This window comes from Arvicanthis niloticus, chromosome 17, assembly GCF_011762505.2.
Source record: "Arvicanthis niloticus isolate mArvNil1 chromosome 17, mArvNil1.pat.X, whole genome shotgun sequence".
In the NCBI taxonomy this organism is placed as follows: Eukaryota; Metazoa; Chordata; class Mammalia; order Rodentia; family Muridae; genus Arvicanthis; species Arvicanthis niloticus.
This window is the reverse complement of record NC_047674.1, coordinates 14,787,050-14,808,534: the sequence shown is the minus strand read 5'-3', so window position 1 is coordinate 14,808,534 and position 21,485 is coordinate 14,787,050. Positions and strand designations below refer to the sequence as shown.

Below are 21,485 nucleotides of genomic sequence, written 5' to 3'. Positions count from 1 at the left end.
ACTAGTTCTCATACCCAGGCTCCCAGTGGAGAGGAACAGACATGAGCGTAGTGCTCTTGAGACTGGAAAGCTAGTCATTATTTAGTTACATTTTTTCATTGATTGATCGATTGATTATATGTGTACATCACATGTGCCCATAGATATAGATGCAGATGCAGATGTAGTTAATGGGGACTGAACTCAGTTGATCAGGCTTGGCAGCAAGCAATTTAATAGCGGAACTATATCAACGATCCTAGTTTTTAAAAGATTTATTATTTTCCTCTCTCTGTGTGTGTGTGTATGCTGGTGTTCATGCCCATTGTTATGCATTATAATGAGGCGAGGCAAGGGGGTGCCTGGCAGGCCCACGCCAAGGTGTCCTCTTGAGAATCCATGTCATGCAACAGATTTGTTTTAAAGGGGGTTTATTGGGGGAAAGGGAGGGGTGTGAGGGCCCGGAGAAGGGGTAGATACAGACAGACTGGAGCAGAGCTATGAAGGCAGAGAATTGGGGACAGAGAAGGACAGAAAGGGAGGGGGGAGCTGCTGAGAATAGAGATAGCTATCTGGGGTGGCCTGTTGTTGTCAGTGGCAGGTAATGGCAGCAGATGATGACATAAGCCACTGCTAGGTCCCTGTGAGGAGCCTAGTGGAATGGCCTGTAAGCTAACACCCATGAAGGTTAACGTAGGGCTTTAGATCCCTTAAAGCTGAAGTTACATTCGTATGTGAGCCTCCAGATGTGGGCGCCTGGATCTCTGAAAGAGCAGGAAATTATCTGTCTTAGTCAGTGTTCTATTGTTGAGAAGAGACACCGAGATCACAGCAATTCTTATAAAGGAAGGCGTTTAATTGAGGCTTGCTTACGGTTTCCGAGGTATAGTGCATTCTCATTGTGGTAGGGAGGCAGACATGGTGCCAGAGAAGGAGCTGAGGGTTCAACAACTGGATCGATACACAGCAGGAAGAAGAGAGAGCCAGTGAGCCTGGCTTGGGCCCTTGCAACCTCAAAGTCCACACCGAGTGACATACCTCCTCCAATAATGCCACACCTACTCCAAAAAGTCCACACCCCTAATCCCTTTGAGGTAATACCACTCCCTGATGACCAAGCATTCAAACCACAGGATCTTTATCATGGAGCCATTCCTCCAGCTCCTGTAACTAGGCATAAATAAACCTGTTTTGAAAGTTCTCACCGTTGAGCCAGCAGTGGCTGGTTGACTCGCATCTGAGATTGCTCTGATCTCTGCTCTCACCACCAGGCTTCCTTCCCTGCTTCACCCTGCCACCCACCTAAGGACCCCTGTGAGTCCCTGGGGCTAGTCTGGTGGAAATGGAATAATTTCAACTTCCCCAAGCACTTACCTCATAAGAAACAGGTTCGGGGACTAACCCCAAACCTGTTTTGGGACATTTTGGGGAGAAGGAGATTCAGCAGCTGGCCCACCTCCTTTGTCTTTGTCTTGCTCCTATTGGGACTGGCAGCTTGGAGCAATCCCCCAATGACTCATCTTCACCCCCCACTTCCGGAATCTTGGCTCTAGTGCATAAGGAAACCATGTTAGTTACTTTTCTCATTGCTGAAATCAAATATTAACCCGAAGCAACTTAAGGGAGGAGGTGCTTTGACTTACAATTGGGAAAAAATATAGCCTGTTATGGTGGGGAAGCTGAAGCAGCCAGCGTGGGAGGTGGCGGGCTGGCCACATTGCACCCATGATCAGGAAGTAGGGCCGGGCTATTGATCCTGCAAAGTCCATGCCCAGGATCCAATTTTCCCTGCAGTTCTCTACCTCAGAAGGTTCCATAACCTCTCAAAACAGCAGCACTCATTGTGGATATTTCACACGCAAACTACCACAGGGACTGTCATAAACTTCCAAGAAGCTGAATCGTGCTGCGTCATGTTGAGGGGCCCCATCTCTGTCCCGTCCCCCAACCCCCACTGTCTAGGTTGCACTCTGTCACACTCCTGAAGTGCAACTGGCATTTCAGGTGACCTCCTTCCCTTCCCTGGGATGGACCAAGACCTCTGGAGATCAGAACCTTTCAGACTAATGGAAGAGGAAGGATAGGACCAGAGAGGAATGCTCTCAGGCACACAGCGCTCTGGTTCCTCAGGGTGGGGTAGGAAGAAACTGAGGTTAACAGCCTCCCTGGAGCAGGACCCAGATTGACATTTTTTTTTTTTTCTAGATTCAGTGCTGATGTCTGACTACCCTAAGGTCCACATGATAGACAGATCAAGCCACGGGAGGATAAGAGATAGGGTTAAGGCTCTGAGGGTAGATCTCAATCACTAGAGGAAATGGTTCTTGAAGACAGAACTGCCTGAAAGGCTAGATATTATTGGGGTCTGTGATGGCTCAGCCTTCTGCACACATTTCCAAAGCCTTTTGTCCAGTCAGCATCTCTTCAAGGGCCAGAGCTAAGGTGGGCATGGGTCTCATCTTCTCTGAGCACTGCCCCCTGCCTGGTCTGTCTGAATTTAGGCCTACTGATAATATTTTTGTTGTTGTTTTTTTACTGATACAGGGTCTCACTAGGTAGCCTTGGCTGGCCCAGAGCTTGCTATGTAGACCAGGCTGGTCTCAAACTCAGACATTTGCCCGCCTCTGCCTCCCGAGTGCTGGTATTAAAGTTGTAAGCCACCACCTCCAGCTTAAAAAAAAAAAAGTTGATTTTTAAAGAGCCTCACTGAGAGAGAATGGGATCTTAGTCCATACTGGAAAATGCCCACTGAGAAAGAACAGAAGCCAAATGCAGCCACCAGAGGACAGGAAGTCAACTCTGCAGACTTGTAGGCCAGCTGGATTCTACTGAGGACAGGTTTCTGACAGACAGACTCAGTAGCACCCAGGCAGCAGGCAGAGTACTTGTCTGCCCTCCCTTCTCCCCCAATCCCCTCTCCCTTTCTCTCTCTCTCTCTCTCTCTCTCTCTCTCTCTCTCTCTCTCTCTCTCACCTTGCTCCTTGTGAGGTCCTAAGAGTTTAAGCCAGAGAAAAAAGAGACTCAATCTCCTTTTTTTTTCTGCATAGATGACACAAGTCAAGTACACACAAACCCAAGTCTGTAATTAGCTGTCCTCCAGGGCCTCCCGCCACGTTCCTGGGAACAAAGTTACATCCTCTCTTGCTGGTCCTCAAACCACACTGGGAGCTTCTAAAGACCTCACATTGCAGCTTCCCCAAGCTGCCCTGCTCTGTGCTGAAGGGAAAGCAGAGAAGAACCACCTCAAAGTCCCATTCAGCATAATAACAGGCAAGCCCAAAGGCAGGCTAGGTCTACGGCACACCCAGCTTGCTGGTTTCACATGGCTCAGCCTGCCCATCTGCTCAAAATCAGGGTCTGAGCATCTTTAACCCCAGTGATCGCTCACTCAGCTGCTGTCCCTGGCGGCAGCCAGAGACAGTGTGTAGACACATGAACATCACTGAGCTCCCCCAATATTTACACAGACAAGTGACAGTGGGACTTGGCCTGCGGAGAGTAGTTTATGGACCCCTGTTCTAATTTGTGAAACATGAATCAAGAAGGTGCCTAGCATGAAGGAATGTTGAGAAAAAGTAAAATGCCCCAGGGCTTAGCACAAAGTCTGGCAGACAGAAGTGTGATAAACGCTTGCCTTTAAAAGGGTGTGTCGGAAGGCTGGGCCAGCTGTTCCTGATGGGTTCTGTGCTGCCGTGCCTGTAGAACCTGGGCCCCTCCTTCATCCATCTGGGCCACTGCATCTATAGAATAAGACAGAGGCCTGGATGAGAGTTGAATCACCAAAGTCAGATTCATTTAAAAAGTCCCTGAATACCTTGTGTATGCCTAACCATATTGGGGTTCCATTAATGGCTCCTTGAACTCCCTGGATTGTCTATCTGCCTTGTCTCTGCCTCTCATCGGTTTCTCATCTCACTTCAGCTCTCTTCATAAAGCTGTCGGGTAGCTCTGTCTGCTATGCAAGCTCAGTAGGGTTCCATGTCACGTGATGTCTCTTCCCATGACCAAACACCTGAGAAGAAGAAGCATTTCTCTCACAGTTCCATCCTGCTGGGGCTCTGGTTGCTGTGGTGGGAGCCAGTTATATTCTCACCTGTGATGGTTTGTATATGCTTGGGCCAGGGAGTGACACTATCTAGAGGTATGGCCTTGTTGGAGTATGTGTGTCATTGTGGGTGTGGGCTTTAATACCCTAGTCCTAGCTGCCTGGAAGTGAGTATTGTGCTAGCAGCCTTCAGATGAAGATGTAGAGCTCTCAGCTCTGCTGCACCATGCCTGCCTGGACTCTGCCATGTTCCCACCTTGATGATAACATACTGAACCTCTGATCTGTAAGTCAGACCCAATTAAATGTTATCCTTTATAAGACTTGCATTGGTCATGGTGTCTGCTCACAACAGTAAAACCTTAAGACGCCACCAATTAGGAAACAGAGCATCAGATCCTACTGGACATGGCTAGTCTACAGAACCCATATTGACTTCATTCTGGTCCTCAGTGACCTACTTCTGCCTGCTACACCACACCTCAAGGGTTCTATGACCCCCACCCCCACCCCCACCCCCACCCCGTCCCACCATGTGGGAATCTCGTGAGAGGCACTTCATATTCAAACCTTAGCTGGCTCTGCTTCCCCACTTAAGATGTTCAGTAGCTCTACAGCCTTCTACAGCCTTCATCAATTCACCAGCCCTGGGCAGGAGGCTGTGTACCATAACCCCAGCTGGCTGCCCCCGTTGGGGACTTGGGTGAAGACAAAAGGAAGTCACACGTGGTGTTTTCTGTATAGCTGTCTCCCGAATTTATAAATCATGTTGCTTTAGTTTTCAATTTCTGTGAGCCAGTCACTGTTAAACTGAGTGACTTGAAGCAATAAACATCCTTTCCTACAGTGTCTGTTCATGGGGGAATCCCAAGGAGCTTAGCCAGAGGGCTCTGGCTCGAGGCTTAAGGCAAGATGTTGGCATCAGAAGACTTGAATGGGTTGCCTCTCCCACAGAGCTCTTGGCAGGCAGTTTCAGTCCTTGTGGCTGCTTGCTGGGGGCCTCAGCTCCTTGGCATTGGATCATTCCATCCAGCTGCCTAAGTAACTTTATGCTGTCAGCTGGCTTCCCTCGAGAGGACTCCAGAAAAAGTGAGGGACATGCTTGGATGATTTGGGTAACCTGTCTGTGGAAGCCAAATGTCTCACTTCTGCTAAATTCTATCCAGTGGTAGGAAGGCTCACAAAGCACAGCCCCCACTCGGGAGGAAGGGGACTAAGCCAGCTCTTGAAGAAAATGTGTCCAAGAATCTATGGGCATGTCTTAAAAACCACCACTCACCCATGCTCTCCCTTTGTAGCCAACACACTGGTGTCTGGAACCACATCGGGGAAGAATCCATTGTGCTCTGTTGCGCTCTCGATTATAAATACTGCCGTTCTTCCCCCAAGCTTCTCTCTGTTTATGGAAAATGATAAGGATCTGGGTGCTGTAACACACACCTCTAACCTTAGCCCTCAGCAATGGAGGCAGGAGGATCAGGAGTTCAAGGCCAGCCTCTGCTACATAATGAACTTACCTGGGAAACAAACAATAGAAAGCCATAAACAATAAAAGCAGCTACACGGCAGAAGGAAGAATTGGGAGAGGGAGACATAAAAGGAGGAAGAAGAGGGGAAGGAGAAGAGAGAAGAGGAGGGAGAGAAGGAGGGAGAGGAGGGGAACAGAAGAGGGGGAGGGAGAAGAGGGAGGAAGAAGAAGGAGGGAGAAGAGGAGAGAGAGCAGGAGAGAGGAAGAGGGAGAGGAAAGCAAAATGAGGAGGATGAGGAAAAGGAGGAGGAAGAGAAGGAGGAAGAAGAGGAGGAAGAGGAGGAGTAAAAGGAGTAGAGAGAGAAGGAAAGGAGAGGGAGAAGGAAGGAGTGGCTGCAGAACAGCACCAACATTGAGGGTTCTAATCTGAAGGTACAACCAATCTTGGATCATAAGTATGGAGAGGAATTGCACCCTGGGCAGAGATACTGCATCCTTACCAAACATGTGCAGACACTTTTCTCAGTGTTTTACAAAGAATCCAGTGTAGCAATGACTCACACGATGTCTAGGGAGTAAGGTCTTTTGAGTTGAGTTGTCTTCAGAATTCTGAGGTGCACGGGATGGTGTTCTTGGGAACCCTAGGACCAATCTCTCTGGATGCACAGGGATCACTCTGGACATTAGCTAAGGCTTCTACCAAAGGCTCCTTCATTGGGATATGACAGACTTTGGGGGAGTGGACTGAACCTCAAATCACTGAATTTCCTCACTGTCATTAACCTCCTGTCCCTTTGGAGCTATGATACTGACAGCATAGCTGTAGCAGATCCCAAAAAGTCTGTGATTGTTGTCAGCACAAGACAACCTAAGCTAACAGCCTCCATGTGGCCTTCACTCCCTCAGCCATTCTGCCCTCTACAAGACCTAAGAGAAGAGGGCCATGACGACGTTAAGGGTCCAGGCCTCTCTCTGGGAGGTCTTCCCATATGGACACTCATCTTTCGTCACTCTGGATTCTCCTGACTGTAGGGTCACCAACAGTTGCCCAAGGGACATTGTGGGTTGGCAGGGTCTAGGCCCAAATATTCAGAACCCTGGATTTCAAATCTGCCAAAGCTTCCTGTAGACACACATTCCTTGTGATGTTATTAAAGCCAGAAGACGTTTCAAATTCTTGCTGAAATAAATCACTGCTTGATGTATAGCAAGAGAGCCTGCCTGGCACAGCCATGTTTGCAGAGTCACAGAAGGAGGTAAGGCAGGGGGCAGAAAGGCCGTATGCACTACATGGAGGGCATCATGTGGCCATGAGCTGCAGGCACCTGAGAGCGATTAACATTTTTCTCTGAGCAGAGGGTAATCCTGCGGTTGGTACTCCTTGGCACTTGGCAGCAGCAAGTCAGGTTCCCCCCAAGTGTCTGCAGCCTCTTTCCTGCTCACTGTGTCCTGTACCAACCACCAACGGTTCCAAGTCTGTGAATCTGGTGGCTGACCTTGGCCACCTGGAGATGGAAAGAACATGGCCTTAGTGGTCGATACTGGTCCTCTATGGCTTCTAAGTTTGGATGCCTGTCCCAGAGTCCTATGCCGTATGCTCACCTCCTGGTCCTGTTTTCCTGAACACCTCCTCCTGTGTCCTGAGTTTTACAGAAGGAAGTCTTCATTAAAGCAGGAGCCTGCCACCTTTGAGGAGCTCCCGAAAGGACTGGTAAAATTATCTCAGCTCAGAGAAAAGTAAAAGGGGTGGGGGTCATGCTAAATACACCCTGAGTGAGGAGGAGTGGGGTCTCTTTCCAAGTTTACTACTAGTGATAGCTCAGTACTAGCTGAGAAGGTGCCCCCCAATATTTAAAGCTTCAACAGCAATCACATACTGTTTCTATGACACAGTACAAGGGGCTTGCTTCTTTCCCAAGGAGCAGCTTCTGCTCTAGCACCACAGAGAAAGGCCTCAGGCCTTGGCCCCTTAAAGGCTGCAAAAGAGACAAAGCCAGTTTTGAGATGACGGGCTCCCTATACTCATGTTCTTCAGATGAGCACCTAGACCTGACCTGACCTCTAAACTAGACGTTGGCAGCATCTCGAGCCCTGTCAAGCCATGGTCCAGGTAGGGTCTGAGCCCTAGTCTAAGGATGGGCAGTGTGACCATTAGTGTCACATTACCTATACTAACCATTGGAAGTTAATGTGACCTGCATAAGAGAAGCAAAGAAACTGGCCAAACCTTATTTCTAAATGTGTATGAGCAGTTATCTCGGGAGAGATTAACCTTGGAATCAATAGGCTGAAAATAACATCTATCCTTACCAGTGTGAGCTGGCTCCACCCAATCCAGTGTGGATCTGAGTGGGATGAAGTCTCAAAAAGGGTGTGGTGTTTAGTGGCAGTTGTCAAGCTGACAGAATCTAGAATCATCTGGGGAAAGAACCTATGGGGATTCCTGTGGGGGATTTTCCTAATTTTATCCATTAAGGTGGGAAGACCCGCCCACTGTGGGTGGTGCCATTCTCTGATTGGATGTTGGACTGGACCAGAGAATGGCGCAGAGCTGCAGCAGCGCTCATTACTCTTGATGGCGCGAGGCGATCAACTGCTTCAAACATGGCTTCCCACTGTAGAAGACTAAACCCTTGAGCTCTGAGTGGGAATGAACTCGTTCTCCCCTGTGTTGCCTTCCTCACGGTGATTTAATCATAGCAACAGTGAGGGAGCTAAGACACAACACGAGTGTCCGTTCATTCATCTTCTCTTGGAAAAGCTCTTGCTCTGACCTTTGAACTCCTTAAGACTTACACCAGGAGCCAGACACTAATAAGCCTTCTGGACTCAGGCTGAACAAATGACACCAGTAGAGTTTTGTTGTTGTTTTGTTTTGTTCTGTTGATTTGGTTTGTTGTTGTTTGGCTTCACTGTTTGCTATCAGCCAATCATGAAACTCTTTTCTGCCAGGTCGATTGATTTCTGTATAGAATTCCCCTCAGGTATTGATGCCTTTCCTTCAACTATTCCACAGAAACCCTGCCTGACTCAGTGCTGCTGAGAGGCCAAATCTTTTAAGTACAGACTCCAGTTTAGAGAACCAGACCTAAGTTTGAACTCTAGGTAAACTAACAGGCTGGTACCTAGCATTAGTCTCCAAGTTGGCCCCCTACCTTGCCCCCTACCTTCCCCCACACCCCTGACCCCCAACAAAACCTCAGCCTAGCTCCAGTTTCTAGGCTAATCCCCAACAAGACCAGCATTTCCAGGTTACACTCTCAATAAGACCAGAGTATCCAGGTTACTCCCCCAACAAACCTGCACCCCAAGGTACAACCCCACCCCCTGCCTAATGACCACCAATGCAGAGGGGAACAGAAATTAGGCTTATGATATGACTCCCAGCACCAGCCAATTATGTTAAAAGCCATGCTAGCTTTTTAATTAGATGCTTGCACACTTATCCCCGCTTTCTGCTTACTATAAAGCCTTGTCCCATAGATATTTTGGGCTCCCCACCACCAAAACGATCCTGTGTGACGGTGGTGTGCTGAGGGAGTGGGGTGGGGGGTGGCAAGCTAGCTCCAATAGAATAAAGACCCCGATCCTGTGAGTTGCATGAGATTGGCTGCTGTTTGATTTTGGGGGAATCATTAACATTTCCCCGGCACTACCCCACTACCCTCAGCAGTACCATCCTGTGTTAGCCTCTTCCTCCTTTTCTGTCCAGTGCCCATCACAGACTCCTCAAGCTGACCAGATTCTGAGCAAGACAGGAAGAATTTATGAAAATGTTTGGATCCTTTAACTAGCAAGGATTCCTCCTTCAACAGCAGAGAGATCCACCCTATCTGTCTGGTCTCCCACAGCCTTTGAAGGTTCCCATGATTGGGCTGACCATGTGTCCTGCATCTTGATTGTTCAGATCCAAATATTGATTATTCTCAGGCTTGGTCCACAACTTCATATCAATACAACTTCCTATGGCCATCTCCAAGGCCTCTGTGGGATCTATGAGATGAGAGTCAAGACCACAGGGCCTGTAGCATACAGTGATAGTGGGTACCACCCCTGGACCATTTGTTGTGTATCACTTACTACATCCCAAGTTGCACTATGATTTGCTATGCCTCCCTCCCTTAACCTTCCCAACAGCCTTTGAGGTAACTGTCTGGATGATTTCTGCTTATTAAAGACTGCCACATATTGGTCCTTATAGATCACCCCTTCCTCTACCCTGGCTGCTGGCCACACCCATCTGGTGTTTTATCTTACTTTACTCCCATAGTATCTCCACGATACCTTTCCATTTCACAGGTGGGATCACTGAGAGCTTGGGAAAGACCCCAGATCACAGTTCAGAATCATAAGAGCTGAGGAACCCACCGCAGTCAGTGGTCTTCAGAGTACTGAAGCCATTCAAGACTACATGGCCATCCAAGTTCCTTGTGGGATTCTTTCTCTGAAGGGCTCTACTTTAATAATCTCTCTGAGGTGACCCTGATGTCCCTCATGAAGGGATCCATCTGTGTAGGACCTCAGACCAGCTCTTCTGGCCTTACTGGTGGCAATGCAGTGACCTCAGCCGACTCTCCCTAGTGGACCAGTGTTGAGGTGCAGAGATCAGGGGGAGACATGCTCCACTTTGTGGGGAGGGGCTTGGCTGATGCCTGACACAGAAAACTCTAAAGAATGAGTGTATTTGAAACAGAGATTAGGCTCAATCCACAGGAAGGATGGTGTGTGTGTGTGGGGGGGGTCAGAGTGGCACAGGGGAGCCTTGCCATAATCACAACCATATGTCCTGCGAGAGTGGGAACAGTTTCCCCTTTTACACAAGGACCCTGGAAAATGAGTCAGGGAAGCAGCTTCAAACCCTGATTAAGTTAAACTCAACGTGTCAGAGGCAGATGGAGTGAAAAACGTGTCTCCTAGCAATTCCTGGCTATTAACCATATTATATTGACAAGAGATACTCTATATAGACAAAGAACATTTCAGAGCATCTTGGGTGAAACTAAATCTCCCAAAGATTATGGTATTCATCTTTCTCACTGCTTTCTAGGTAGACTTGAAACCTAATCCCACACCAATGGAATTATTGAAAGAACAAACCAGTAAGAAGAGAGGCGCAGCGTGTACCAGCATTTGGTCTTCATTTTAAATACCGAGCTTAATAATTCTGAAGCGGATCTCTGCCCACCTTCTGCACAACGACTTGTTTTCAGCATCCTTTTCAACACTGGCTAATAACAACTGTAATTTGTGTCTCATAAAATTGCCCCCTGCTCATGCAATTGGACTTTGAAACGAACAATGACTGGATTGACTTCAGCCTCACGGTCCTGCGGCTGCTGCATGCACTTCTAATTTCCCAAGCATTTCTTTGACAACTGGCATAGGATAATAGCACCCAGAGTGGGCAGGAAATGGCTCCATGTGTTGGTTTTTTTTTTCCACGTTGTTCTTATTCTTGTGGAACGATGCCACTCAAACATCATTTTATGACCAACGTCAGGGAAACACTGGCCCTCTTGGAGGCTCTTCCTCCTTTCAAGCTGTAGCCCCTGCATGGATGACTCCTACTTAGGTCAGAAGTCTTTATTGCTGAAGCAGACAAAGGCAACCCCAGTGAGAGACTGCACCCAGACTCCAGTAAAATGCTTAATAATGACATCATCATGGAAAGGTCGTTGGGAAGACAAGAATCATGACCTGGGATTGCCTAGGTAAGCTTTTAAAACTCAAGGGCAAAAGCTGATTCGTTCTTGCTTTCTGATGAGCAGGCCTCTCATCTCTGGGTACTAGCAATCACTGGGCTTTCAAAGGAGCCCTCCCCCACAGGGTGGCCAGGAAAGCCCAAACCCTGGCAGATGCTTTTATTTCCTTGTTTTCCATATTTTACCAAGTGCCAACTGCTTTTGCTAAATGAGGCCCATCTGAAAACACACACACCCACGATTCCTGAGATGCCCGTGTCTCTTGTTCTGTCTGTTCCTCAATCCTAAGTGGCTCTCCGCTCAAGGCAAACATCTTTCTGTTTCTTAGACATAGTGGGCCTGAAATCCGAGGTGCCCCTCACCTGCCACTTTCCATTGTCCCTGCGTGTTCTCATGACATACCACCCCTCATCTGAGACTTTCAACTTGGCCCACTGAGCCCTGCTGCTACCTCCTTGGGATAAACAATGAGGCTCTATACTCAAACCCTGTACAGATTCAGACAGGAGAGCTAGGACCTGGACTATCAAAACTACCACAGCACAGGAGAAAGGGCCTTCTGCTCCCATGGCGTAAAGAATGAGAAAGGTTCTCTTGCAGAGCAAAGATGACCACATTCAGACTTGCCTGACTTGCAGATAACGGCAATCTTATTTGTGAAAACAGTGTAGGCAGACAGTTAGATGTTTCTCTTTAATTAATGACTTGAAGTCAGAAGACAGGCGGACTATTCTTCTGTAGCAATCAGTTCAGTGACTGATATTTTAGCCACAAATGTCATAATACTGGACACTCCTCTCCAACCCATGCTATTAAGAGCTAGTGCCTAGATTAGCATGATCAGAGCAGCATGGGCTTCCCCTTCCTTCACCTCTTTGTAATATTTGATTCTGGGCTTTGCCCTTACACAGGCATGCTCAGTAAATGCTCACTCTGAAGAGCCCACACACCTATCTTGCTTACAAAGTCGAGGAGAACATGAATCCAGGTACCTTACCTGGACATCACCTAAGGTAACTCTCTGATATTCGATCTTTTTTAAAGTCATGGCTTGCTCAGTCATTGCTTGGACTTGTAGAGACCCTTTTTTACAGCCATACCAAGCAGACAGACAGACAGAACATTATCATGACTGCCAAATATTAGATATCCCTCTTGACTTCACAGAAAGAAACTGAAGTTTATTGAAAAATAGAGTTCTACCCAAGTGTCTTAGTTAGGGTTTTACTGCTGTGAACAGACACCATAACCAAGGCAACTCTTGTAAGGACAACATTTAATTGGGGCTGGCTTACAGGTTCAGAGGTTCAGTCCATCATCATCAAGGTGGGAACATGGCAGCATCCAGGCAGGCATGGTGCAGGAGGAGCTGAGAGTTCTATATCTTCATTTGAAGGCTGCCAGCAGAATACTCACTTAGAGGCAGCTAGGATGAGAATCTTATAACCCACACCCACAGTGGCACACCTACTCCAACAGGGCCACACCTACTCCAACAAGGCCACACCTTCTAATCGTGCCACTCCCTGGGCCAAGCATATACAAACCATCACATTCTACTCCCTGGCTCCCGTACCCTGGCCCCCATAGGCTTGTTCATACATATGTGTCTATGGGGACCATACCTAAACATAGCATAATGAAAAATACATTTAGTCCAACTTCCAAAGTCCCCATAGTCTATAGCAGTCTCAACAGTATTTAAAATCTAAAGTTCAAGGTCTCTTCAGAGATTCATCCAATCACTTAACTGTAATCCCCAAACCAAGACAGGAAACCAGCTGGGCAAACTCCAAACTCTGCATGTCTATGTCTGATGTCAAAGTGGTCTTCAGATAGCCCATTTTTTCATCTTTGTTGACTGCAACAAACTTCTTTTCCTGGGATGCTTCCACTCCCTGTTAGCAGCTTTCCTCAGCAGATAGACCACGGTGCTGGCATCTCAAACATCTTGGTGTCTCCATGGCAACTTCAGTGTCACAGCTTCTTGTTTCAATGTCTGGGATCCACCCATGATCTTCTGGGCTTCTCCAGAGGGCTGGTGTCACTTCTCCAGCTCTGCCCTCTGTAGCACTCTAAGCTCATTTTGATCCACTCCACTGTTGTTGCTGTTCTTGGTGATCATCCCATGGTACTGGCATCTCCAATATGCTGGGATCTTCCACTGCAACTAGGCTTCACCAATAGCCTCTCATTGGCTCTCTTCATGGTTCTAAGCCTCAACTCCTTTGCATGACCCCTTCAGTCCTGGGCTGTCAATTGCAACTGGGGCTGCTCCTTCACCAATGGCCTTCCATGGCTTCTCACAGTGCCAAGCCTCAGCTGTTCTTCATGATGCCTTCATGTCTTCAAAACCAGTACCACGTGGGTAACTCTTACACATTACCAGGTACAGTTGCAGCATGAAGTACAACCTTGGCTATTTCTGGAACACGGTTTTATTGTGCTGTCAGAAAACACTTCCCAGAAGATGGGACCTCAGTGATGCTGGTCTCTTCCTAATCACCACTAATTTCTTAGCTCCAGCTAACCAGAAGTTGTCCCAGTAGTCTCCTTCTATTTTTCACTCTAAAGCCAGAGCCACGTGGCCAAAGCTGCCATGTTCTACTGCTTGCTGGGGCTGGAACGTGGCCCGCCCTCTTATTCTAGTATCAGCTCTCTATTTTCCCCGGCTCCCTCTCTGCCTAAGCTTGACTTTCCTGGAAATGGCTCTGTAGATTGACCTTGAACTCAGAGATCTGCATGGCTCTGTCACCTGCAATGCTGGGTTTAAAGGTATGTACCACCAGCATGATTTTTTTTTTTTTTTTTTTTTTTTTTTTTTTTTTTTTTGCCAGAACCGACTTTGTCCCAGGATGGCCTTGAACCCAGAAATCTGTTTGGCTTTTGTCTCCTGGGATTAAAGGTGTATACCACCATTCCTGGATCTAAATTTAGCTGGGTAGGATCTTGCCCCCAAATCCCTTAATCTGTTATGTCCTAGAACATAGGATTCAGTTCCATTTCACTTTCTGGTGCTCCTTTAAATACATGAACCGGATATTTTATAATTTTCCTTTCTAAGCTTGCTGCATTTGTTCAAAATGCTCTTCATGAGGCTTAAGCAGAGAACAAAGTCTATGATGGGCTTTTTTGAGATTTCCTTTGTCAATGGGATTAATATAAATCTCTTTACCTTAGCCTCGGGTAGATTTTTTTTTTAGATAAGGGCAAAAAGCAGCCACATACTTTACCAAAATATCACAAGAACAGTCTCATGACCACATATTAAAACTCTTCTCCCCTGAAACTTCTAGAACCAGGCTTCCACAGTTCAAATCACCCTCAGCACCACTGTCTTTCATATTCCTACTAGGTTGGCCCATTAAGCCCCACTTGAAGCATTCCACTTTCCAAATCCAAAGTCCCAAAATTCACATTATTCCAAACAAAAGCAATGTCAGGCATATCATAGCAATACTCCAGTCCCTGGTACCAACTTCTGTCTTAGTTAGGGTTTTATTGCTGTGGACAGACACCATGACAAGTAAACTCTTATAAGGACAACATTTGATTGGGGATGGCTTACAGGTTCAGAGGTTCAGTCCATTATCATCAAAGTAGGAACATGGCAGCATCCAGGCAGGTATGGTACAGGAGGAGCTGAGAATTTTACATCTTCATCTGAAGGCTGCTAGCAAAATACTCACTTCCAAGCAGCTAGGATGAGAATCTTATAACCTACACCCACAGTGACAAACCTATCCAACAGGGCCACACCTTCTAATCATGCCACTCCCTGGGCCGAGCACATGTAAACCATCACACCAAGACGGGACTAGAGTTTATCCATACCTATGGGTTATCTGCATTCCATCCTTAGGGATGTACAGGACCTTAGGCAGAAACACTAGTGTCTGTATCACTGTGCTGTATCTATGTGTATGTATGTGGAGGTGGGCACATGACTGCATGTGTATGTGAGCGTGTGTGTGTGTGTGTGTGTGTGTGTGTGTGTGTGTGTGTGGAGGCCAGAGGTCACCCTCAAGGGTCATTTCTTAGCAACTCTCTACCTTATTATTTTAAGACAAAGTCTCACGATAAAGTCCTGGAAATCACTATGTAGACCAGGCTACCCTCAAACTCAGAGAGATTTCCTTGTCTCTGCCTCCACCATGCTTGAATTACAGGCATGTGCCACACCATGCCTGACAATGTCCAGGTTTTTAATGTGAGAACTGGGGATCTAAACTCAGGCAAACATGTTCCTGACTAAACCATCTCTTCAGCCCCACCATGATAGATCTGGATGTCACAAATGTTGGGGTAATGTTTTGTGGAGTGCCAGTGGATGTCTGTGGGAGCCTATGAGAAACACAGCAAGCCCTGTTAATAGAGACAAGTAAATATTTCAAGTATTGGGGTGTCAACAGAGATAACCATGACCCCCCTTCTCCCAGGCCTTCCCCAGCTTTCTGTAGAAGACCTCAGGAGATTTTTGATGAAATCTTTAAAGTCTGGTTAAATATGCAAGAACTTTGAACCCCAGTCTCTGATAATTAATGTCTAAAGCCTGACCTAAGTGCCAGAGGCTGATGTATATTTTTCAATCTCTGGTCCCTGAAGAGTAAAGAAACAATACTTTACAACTGTCCAATGCTGCTCTTTTTTTTTTTCCAAGCTGGATGCTTCCAGTCCTTCACTCACTCAGCAAAGCAAAACACAGTGGCCCCATTTGTCTCACTTTCCAAATATTTGCCCATTTTGTTCGCCTCCCTGTGAACTACCTTCTTCCTTTTGGAGGCCAGAACAGGACATGGTTTATGATAACCAAATTGCTGCCAAATATCCAAATGTCATTAGGGTGGTCGTTATGCTAACACAGGGTGGTGCTTTATACTCCCCTCCCAAGAATGTGCCTCCATTTCTGACTCAGGCTTTCCTGCTGTTGGGTCTTTACCACAGACAAGTGTGTATGACTTGCGTGTTCATCCCTTGACCCTGCTTACTATTCTAATGAGTCATACTATGTCAAAATCCCTATTGCGTTGCTTCCTATTTAGGGCGGAGAAACTGTAGAACATTCTGGAAAATCTGTTTCCCTTTTCTTGTGCAATTTCTTTATATACCTCTCCAGGCAGTGTGGGTACAGAGATGCCCCAGTGTGAGCCTGGAGAAGCCAAGTGTGGCTTTTCAGAGGGTGTGAGAAAATTCTGCCCAGCTGGTGTCAGCCATAGAATGGAGCTTAGGAAAGTCTGCTTCACTGTTTGATTCATGCTGCCTCCTTTCCTAGGACACTTCCGGTCAGATCAATAGCTTCCCAGTAGTTGTGTGTAAGCGGATGTCTCCCTGACGAGTGTGAAATGAGGTCAGCAATAGTTTTTTTTTTTTCTTGTGTTATCTTTCAGCTTCCTACCAAGGTGAGCTAGCAATGTCATCTTATGTGTCTTAGATGGTGGGAGAAAATAGGCTTCTTGCAGCTCAGGCTAGCTTGTGTCCTGCTTTGACCTGACTGCCTGTTATTTCATTCATTCATTCACACCCTCCCTCATTCATTTATCTCCCAGGATGCTTTTGGAGAACTCCCACTATATGTAAGGTCTAATGTGAGGTACTCCACCTCAGAAGCACAGGATCTACAGTGTTCCCAGCAGTGTGTATGGTATGGGCATGCATCCTGTGACGTTGTTTGAAATAAATTTGTCTTGGATTTATATTCACCACTGTTCTTGGCTGCATTAGGTGATAACCCACACTATCTGATCACATGTAGGAAATAATTACCTGGTGTGAATGCGTGCACATGTGTGTATGTGTGTGTGTCCTCCTTCCACTCCCACAACGAGTGCAGGCATGCCTGACTTTCTGCAGGCATCTTGGGAATCTGAGCTCCTGTCCTCCTGTGTGCACAGCAAGCACTCTCCCCCCGACAAAACCATCTCCCTGAGCATTGCCTGATTCTTTTTAATGACCTTTATTATTGAAAACAAAACATGTCAGAAAATAAAAACCCCTTGTGATTTAACCTGGAGCCAGATTTTTGCAGAAAAATGACACTTTAAGCTTAGTTACTATGACTATTACACAAAGCTTTGAACACAAACTAGGAAGCTGAAGCTATGGTTGCATGTGAACACAATTGAAGGGGTCGATTAAGGGAATGCAGTGGGTGGGGAGCTGTCTCAGGGAATACTCCAGCTCCCTCATTCTCCATGGTGATTGAATTCCGATGGGCTACGAAGAGGCTGGCAGTGGTGGAGGAGGAGGTCTGCCGTCACAACCTTGGTTCATAATAAAAGCCCATGGCATGGGATGCCGGGTCAGTGTGGGTCACTGCACTTCAGGCAGTTTCTTCTGGGTCAACATCTTGAAGTCACAGGCGTGACTCATGAAATCACACTGAGAGCAGGGAGTGCAGTTGTTAAGAAGGAATGAGTGTGTGGATAGTTAGTTGTTAGGGCTTTTTATTTATTTTTTTCCTCAAAATAAAGAGCTGGGGATGAGAAAGAAAACATCTGAGCCACCATGCATCCTGAGACCAGCCAAGGAGCAAGGGACCTTCCACCTCCCGTTTATGTGGGGTGCCTGGTCGTTAGCACTTGGCAGCTGTTGGGAGATCACAGTGTAATGGGATCCAAGGCTCAGGGGCACTGCTAGGGAACAGGTGCAAAAGCAGAGCATGCTCACTGCATTTTGCAAGGGGGTCATATTCCCCGGGGGCTAGGTGGTCTGCAAGATGAAATTACTATGGAGATCTGAGAAATAAATTCTTTAGTCTGGCCTCTGTCTCCCCATTCTCTCCTCTCTTCCTGATATTTTTCTCTTTCTTCTCACTTTCATTCTTTCCTTCTCACCACCCACTCATCCATCTACCCACCAATTCACCCACACACCCATTCACCCATCTACCCATCTACCCACCTACCCATCCACCCATCTATCCACCCATCCACCCACCCATCCACCCACCCATCCACCCATTCACCCATCCACCCACCTACCCATCTACCCACCCACCCATCCATCCATCCACCCATCTACCCATCCATCCATCCACCCACCCACCCATCCACCCCCCCACCCATCCATCCACCCATCTACCTGTCATCCATCTATCCATCCATTCATCCATCCACCCACCCATTCTTCCACCCACCTACCCACCCATCCATCCACCCATCCACCCATCCACCCATTCATCCATCCACCCATTCATCCATCCATCCATCCATCCATCCATCCATCCATCATGTTGTTCAGAAAAGAACAATCCTATACTTCTAAATACATGGAGAATTTTATACACTCTGTAGATAGAACAAAGGAGGACATCACAGGATGCTAACAATGGTTCCATGTGTGTGTGCATGTGTGTGTGTGTGTGTGTGTGTGCACAAATGCCCATGTATATTCACGGTCTTGTAAGGAGACCTTTTTAGTTGGAATTAGACAATGGAAGCCCAAAGATGGTTTTAGTTTGGTTCAGAGCAAGGATAAAAGGCCCTCATGGCTCAAGATGTAACATGATATTAAAATCAACACAGAAAGAAAAACTCCTTAACGTCAGACAGATTTCTGCATTCTTTGCAGAGTGAAAGATTATACCCTGCACTTCTCAAGAATGCAGACAGAACACCCGTTTTTATTCTTGACTCTTTGCTCTTGTGTCACAGGCTAACCTGGTGAGATTGGAATTTTCCATATGTATGCTACGTGTGTATTAAGTTTCCAGAGAGCCCGAGCGTGGCTTTTCCTGTGCACCTCAGTGACTGGGCTGCTGCAGAAGCCCCGAGGCTCCAAAGAGTCCTGACCGTTTTCGTTGGGCTTTGTGGGAAATGCAAGCAGCACACCATCTTTCCTAGAGAGAAGGCTTGCTGCAATTGAGAGTGGCTTGTAGGCATGCCCCCCACTGCTGCCTTAGGTCACAGACTCTGTGTTTTTCATACCAACTGTTCTTTCCTCTGAAATGTGTCAAGTGGAAATAAGACCTGCTCATTATTCCTCACAGTTCACCTCAGGGATATAGCCCTGAGGTCTGTACTCAGCGACCAGGGTCACATGTGGCCAAATGTAATCCAAAGGGCCAGTTGCATAAACATGGTCAGACTGGAGACTGCTGACAACTGCTGCTTTAGAGTCTGAAATTAGTCAAGTTCAGTTCCAGCTCCCAGCTTCTGAAGCTCCCTGAATACCTGGAGGAGCTGCCTTAGGAATGAGCTGACAGCCAAGGAGCTGACCCTGTCTGCTGCTCTGCTGCCTCTTCAAACAAACAGGCCCTTCCCTCCGTAGCTGCCCGTGTCTTCTGTCCTACCCTTGGAACCTATCACCACACGCTGTCACCCCAGAGGAAGTCACCCACTGGGGCTTCACATTTCAGTGGGCTTCACATTGTCTCCTTCTAGGATGACAAATGCAAACATTGGAAGTCCTTGCTGGATAAAGCAGGACTTTATCCACAGGGCCTTCTGTCCTTGCACTTCAGGCAGGAGAGTAATGCTCCCTCTAAGATGCACCAGCGTCAAGGTCATACCTGTGCCTTGCCAGGGGAGACAGAGCACAGACTGACTCTACTCCCTGTCCTCCAGACCCATGGTGAAGGCACATTGATAATGCTGTGTTCATCTGCCAAAGGCTGTGTTGGAATGATGAGACTTTGGTAATTGGTGGTGGAAAGTGTTATGTGACAGCGAAAGAGCTGATCGCCTGTCTCATAGCACTGGAAGACCTAATACCCAGGACAAGGCCACCATTCCTCTTAGTTGGGGCCAGAACCTGAGGGACAGGAAAGGCCCTGCAAATCTGGGAAAGGAAGGATGAGATGGAGAAAGACCAGGGAAAGAATCCAACGAAACACCTGGCAGACAGAAGCCACATAAGAGATCTTTCTCTCTCCCTCCCTGCCCTCTCTCTCTCTGTCTCTGTCAGTGTGTGTGTGTATGCTTCTCTCTGTGTAAGTATGTCTGTATGTTTGTCTCTCTGTTTCTCTGTCTCTGTGTGTATGTGTATGTGTGTGTGTGTGTGTGTGTGTGTGTGTGTATTCATGTGTGATCACACTCAGCACAGACATTCTTCTGACCACAACAGTTTTCTAGACTTCAGACCAGAGAGCTGCTTCCAATGAGACATTTGAAAATATTTTGTTGCTGTTGTCCTAGGAAGTGAACTCAAGGCCTCCTGGAATCTAGGCAAGGGTTCTACCATGGAGCTACAACCTGTTGTCACCACCACCACTTCCACCACCTCCACCATCTCCTCCACCACCACCTCCACCACCACCTCCACCACCACCACCACCACCATCATCACCATCAAGGTTGTCCTTTGGCAATTTCGTACACATTTGCAGTGTACTCTGGTTACTGTCTACCCTGTCTTATCTCCCTCCTACCTGTGCCCTCCTTCTTTCTTTCTACTTATCCTTTCCCAAGATTTCAGCTCTTTTCTCACATTTTATTTTGAGGCCCAGTCTCAGGGTAGTCTCCCCAGGGTATCACTGAACTTTCTTTCAATCCTCCTGCCTCCCGCTCCCAGATAACTAGGACTGCTGGCCTACAGCAACACCCCTAGACTTCTAGAGGCTACTTCGACAAAGGAATGTTCTAGCATTCTTAATTTTCCAGGAGCAATCCCAGGTCACAATGAACTGTCAGGGTTTTTAAGCGCACAGCAGAGTGAACCTTAGACTGGATAGACGCCACTCTCTCAGCTGCCAAATGCTTCCCAATACAAAGCAAATGAGTCGTGTCACCCAAATGCGCTGTCACAAACTTCCAGGAAAGGGCTGCTGGGAAGTGGGGACCTCGACTGATGGGCCATGGTGGGCAGGGACACCGTATTCGATCAGGAAGCCCTGGCTGGCCGGAGGGGAAGTGCAGTCTGCTGGCCTGTCTGGTTGTGCTTTCCGGTCACTGCTGAGGAAGATGCCAGGGGTAGGAAGGATAATCATGTGTGTGGAGAGGGAAGAGGGCTGGCTGGCTTGCAGATGAATCTGAGACTCTACTGGAGGGGTGGTGCTTGTCTGGTAGCATCTGTCCAGGCTGCCCTGGGTCATCTGCCTCTGAGACCCTCTTTCCTTCTCTGTACTCAAAGCACAGCTGTCATGGTCATTGTGCAGCCCAGGTAGCTCTCTGTTCTCTGTGTCAGTTTGCTTTGAGTCTGAGGACCTCATGGGTTCTGGGGCTCCCTTTCCAGACATGGGAAGTGACAACAAATGAGTAGAGTTCTTATTTCTTCAACTCAAAGTCAGATGCTAAGCAGATTTGGCCAAAAAGAAGTCGGACACACACCGGTCTTGTTACACCCTGCAGACCAA

The 21,485-nt window shown here is 47.4% G+C and overlaps 1 long non-coding RNA gene across 1 annotated transcript; it reads right to left on the bottom strand.

Annotated features, from left to right (window-relative positions):
• Window positions 1-480: 480 nt before the first annotated feature.
• Window positions 481-13,236, bottom strand: LOC143434768 (uncharacterized). Its single transcript, XR_013104524.1, has 3 exons — window positions 12,490-13,236; window positions 5,304-5,420; window positions 481-3,719 (listed from the first exon to the last, which is right to left on the bottom strand). It is a non-coding gene; the product is annotated as an uncharacterized LOC143434768 (long non-coding RNA).
• Window positions 13,237-21,485: the final 8,249 nt, after the last annotated feature.